The 5,000-nt window shown below is 39.2% G+C and overlaps 1 protein-coding gene across 1 annotated transcript in view; it reads left to right on the top strand.

Annotated features, from left to right (window-relative positions):
* Window positions 1-5,000, top strand: part of LOC138040071 (uncharacterized) — a 40,150-nt gene that overhangs the window by 2,443 nt on the left and 32,707 nt on the right. The window lies entirely within an intron of this gene.

Here is a 5,000-nt window from a genome sequence, read left to right as displayed (position 1 = left end):
ACAGACGGCGGTTATAAACATGCCGTATCACATATTTACTGGGAGCTAAGTTGCTACAGCATTCATCTTCAGAAGTATTAAGGAAATTTTGAAGCTTCAAAAATTTAAATTGGGGACATGCTCGAGGTTCGAACTCTATGTAGCAAGCGTTACGAGCACCGATTTTTCGCACTTCGGCAGCGCGAAACTTGGGGCGAAAACGAAATTTGAAGGACGGGCTTCCTAGTTCGTTAACTTTTTAGTTACTGTGCTGGGTTGCCATATATGGCCATCCAGTCGAAAAATGTGTATTGGAAAAGTTGGTCAATAGGGTCTCTCCTGTCACTCCCCTGCTAAGTATTGCCTTTGTTCCTAGAGCCTTCTTCGCGTATCTTTAGAAGGTGTCAGGGGGTAGTAGAATGGCGGAGAGTTTATCCGGTAGACACAGTAGGTGTTTTATTGGATCTTAAACCAAAATATGCCCTTATGGAGCTCAAGAATGCAACGCCAATTCAATTCGATAAACAATACTAGAGGTGCAAAATGAATATCTGGAATCTTAAAAGCGACGAATAATGGACTTTGACAACAATTGCATCTTTCGCCCGGCGAGCCGTCGGATATCAAAGTGAGCTGTATTTCTAATATTTTACAAACTGTGATGTTAGGTACGGTTATATTCAATACCTATAAGGTGTACTTGTAACATATTTGAAAAGCTAAAGGCTCTTAAATGTAAAAGATGGGGTTAAAACCACTCGATAGCGGTGTTTACAAAGTTGAGAAATGAAGCATTCCTTTGTGGCGATAAGAATCAAACACGAATTCACTCTCTAGCTAAATGGCTATCCTCTGGTACTTCATAAGCTTTTAACAACCTCATAAAAAGTTTAAAGGAGCCGAAAACACCGGTTGGCGATTATTTTCACCTGGTTTTTTTTGCATGAGCTTCTATAAAATGCAACTAAATACAGCATGTTTCACGATCCGTTACATATTTCGTGAAAGGTTGAAAAGGTTTGGAAACAATCCTTTATTTTATTTATCGCAAACCGAGACATTCGTAGCTGTTTACATAGTTCAGGACCCTTCAGATATTTGAAAATGACCTGGTAGCCTGCCAATTGTAACGCATTCTTTTTGATACAAATAGGTCCGCAATGCGTACCTGTGTGGGATTTCAGTCAAACAAACGTTGATGGACTTCCAGTTTCGAGGAAATTAGGGGGTGCTTACCATTTGTCAGAATAAACCGGTTCGGATGACCGTTGAATAATGGTAACAGTTTTTCCTAAATCAGCAAACCAGCCCAACGAAATGGCGCTTACCATCTGCAATTGTTTTCGGCTAATGAGAGACTGGAAACTGGAAAATTTAGCAAATAGTAAGGAAATTTCTACTGTTCCTTTCGATGGGAAATGCCATTTACTGTGGTTTGTGCATTTCCCAGTCGGCGGACAAAGCTGGAGGTGTCCCCAAGTTATCACAGGGGAAGGAGGGGGCGGTTATTGACAGAGTTAAGAGTTACTGAGGTAAAATTTTGCAGGTTAGGGCTTGCAACGCATTACAATTGGGTGCATTTGAACATATGAGTTTCTCAGCCACCAAATCTTTTGCAATTAACTGCCAAAATGTGTTAGAGTCAACGCGCTTCAGGCATGAACACACTACTTCAGAGACTCATAAATTTTTGCGTTCGACAAAGAGGTAAATGCCATCCACTTTTATTCATAAGCGGAAATATTGGAATCAGTCGCTAGTAGCAGAGGAGAATTTGTTTACGATAAAGCTGGATAAATCAGCAGGCAAGTGCAACTGTCAGCTAAGAGTATTCGTGCTTTCAGCTTACAAACCTGTACGTAAACTATACTTTTGTAAATTAATTAGCTTTTCTGTTTTAACATTACCAGTAAATGTGAAAATTTTTGACAGGAAGTTTGAAGGCATTAGTTTTTTAACTTGTGAATCTACAGAAACTGGCGCCGTCGCGCAACGTGTCAACAAATCGTAGTTAAAAGAGCCTTGCATACGGCGAAAGCTACTGAAATTTAAACAGACCATCAGAATTCAGCGAGCGGGAAAAACTGTGCTATCCTTGTGATCCAACGTCACGCCAATTGTTTACAATCGGTGGACATTCGCTCGCCCTCTCTTGTGACTCTCTTGACCGTTGCTTCTTTGAACTCAGCGAGACAGAAATGACGCATTGTTCTGACAATCAATTTGCCAATCCACTTTATCCAGTTTATGACATGGGCTAGCATGTGATTAACACCCAGGATCGCTTTTTGAACTTTATTCTTTAGAAGAAGAAGAAGACGTTGCTGAGTAAACATTTTTACGACGAAATCCCTTGATTTGTTCAGCACTTAGATAACCGATAACTGAGCCGCTCTAACGAGTGTTGGGTCAATCACATTTGGTCGTCTGACCTTTTGAAGTTCTTTCAGCTCTTGTTTGTGTGTGTCCATCATGATCGAACTTCAGGTGAATAGTGAGGGGAACAATTTTTCGTTCATCTGCTGTGCCAAACGTCAAACAATCCTGTTGGGTGTTCCACGTGCTTGGCAAGTTTTGCACGACCATCGTCTATCAGATCTGGAGTGGAGATTTCTTTCAGTGATTACAACTTGCGATCGTTCTACAAACATCCACGTAGCATGCAGCACTTTAAATTTTAGTGACTCGAGTATCCTGTTTTGCTGTTTCAAAGGGAGTCGTGCATTCTTGAGCAGTTAATTCGTTTGTTCTTCAGTGCTTGTATTTTTTCGTTTGTTCCTGGTGGCGCAAAGTAACTTTGATGATTTGAAAGGACTTGAATCCTTAATTGAATTAGCGATTTTTTTTATTAAGGAACCAACAAGTGAATGGTACACAAAATTAGGAGAAACTGTTGGTTGAATGGACAATAATTATAGCCATAATTATCTGCCCAGTTTAAGTACTAAGCTCAACAAGTTGTTTGGCTCCACAAGTTTCAGTTTCAGGCCAGGTACCCGAATTCACCCAGGTACTGGTACACTTACTACCATTGTTCTTTGGAAATTGAATAGCTCCTTGATCACCTGGTTGCTTGAGAAGAAACTTGATGTGTTTGTTCTCTACACTGGTGAATGCAGCCAACTGTCCATTGCGGATAAACTCCAGACCAACTCTTCTTTTAATTTATTCTTTGTTCTTTGCAGGGCATCAACAATGGTTTCCCTTGTAAAATATTAGTTTAAAGGGTTTGTTAAAGCTGTTTTCCCATTTCATAGGGCACTGTGGTTGCCAGATTCACTTTCAAACTTATCATGGAAACGTAAATCAATATCAGTGAAAAGTCAGTCCCTTGAATTGTTGATAGAAAATTAATTTAAATGCATATTGAAACCTTTAGTTGAGGAATTTTTTTTTTTCATTCCAACTTTGTGAACCTAACATACATTACTGCAGTTTGTTTATTGCTTGGTCATTCAATGTCTTGATCACATCAAATTATTTAATTTTTAGGTATTGTCTCAGACCTCCATAGAGACACTATCTTTATCTAAAAACTTAATTGGTTGCTTCTTGGAGCCCTTTTGTGGCATATTTAGATAGGCAGGAAATGTTCCATATTTTATGGTGAATAGTTCTGCATGGTTTTAAGGAATATTGCAGCCAAATCTAATTGAATATGAGACTAAAATATGCTGTTTCACATTTTGTGAATTTAAAGACTATTAATATTGTTTGCGCTTGTTTTAAAGGGCTTAAGGTTGGCGTTCAAAAGTGTTCCTTCAATAATCTTATTCTGTAAAGATTACCTTGGGAGAATTGGATTAAGGCCAGTTTTCTTCTAGCTTCTTTCCCCAGTGCCCTCTGAGAATGGAGGTGATTTGGTTTTGCCCAATGTTGAAAGATGAAACAATGCCTAAACCAGCCGCAAGGAATACTTCATAGTGCTTTTTTACAAACATAGGCATGAGGGTGCTCGTAAGCATCTGACCATTGTTTCGCATGCTAAAGTGTTATTATAAATAATTTATTTCTCTAAAAGAGTCTTCTTTTCGTGTCGGTCATACAAAAATTGTTGGAATCACTTGTTTGAGCTGTTGGATGAAAGAGGCAGAACATTTGATGAGGCCCTACTGTGGAGAGGGGCCCTCGTTCCCTTTAAATATTTGCTTGTGTTTCCTTGTTCCCCAAATTACTTTCAAACTTGTTCCCAGCTTTTTGATCCCTAAAATTTAAATTGGTTTTCTTCCCTTGTTCCCAAAAATATTTTGATATTGTTACTCTGTTCCCCAGTTTAAATTAGCCATGTTCTCTTCTTCCCCAAAACCCCTGGGAGTGCCTCTTTGATGTTGATTCTCTTATTGGCCTCATAGTAATTCACTGTAGAATTGCAAGACACAGCAAGTTCTTATTTGGGAGTGAGGGAAAAGTTTTGAATCAATTTTCGCGCAATACAAGAAACACAATTTTGACTGCCCCTTCTAGTCTATTCTAGATCTTGCTCTTTTCGGACATGAATCAGCTTGTTTGCACCTTTCTGGCGACCTGCGGGAGTGCAGGCTCTAGAAGCTCTTCCTTGGTGAGCCTTCGCTGAAAACCGTCTGGCTTTCCCGTGTTTTTTTTTGTGCAAAATTCATCAGCGACTTCCTTGCAGCTTATAAACGGTGTTCCTTCGAGCAATGGTCAATAAAAGTCTTGTAGTGCTTATACAAATTTTCGCTACTTAAAAAAGTATATTTACACGAAACAAATATCAACTTGGCAATTTTTCTTTCCCGATACTCCATTTAAAATTTACGTGAGCGCTATTATGAAGGGCCAGAAAACCATTTAATGGCAATTTTTTTGTCAACAAACTTGGGTTGTCGGCGAGCAGAATTCGAAGGTAAGCTGTTGTGCTTTTTCTAACTATTCTAAGACGAATTCAGGCTTGTATTTTCGAATCAAGTGTAAGAAGACGGCAAAACCGTATTGATAATCTATTTACTTGTGTTAACTTCGCGAAAAAAGACTTTGGTCGCGTCCTTTCGACGGGGTAGATC

The sequence above is a fragment of the Montipora capricornis genome, chromosome 3, assembly GCF_036669925.1.
Source record: "Montipora capricornis isolate CH-2021 chromosome 3, ASM3666992v2, whole genome shotgun sequence".
Classification (NCBI taxonomy): Eukaryota; Metazoa; Cnidaria; class Anthozoa; order Scleractinia; family Acroporidae; genus Montipora; species Montipora capricornis.
Note: the sequence above shows the minus strand (reverse complement) of the source record. Positions and strands in the feature narration are given on the sequence as shown.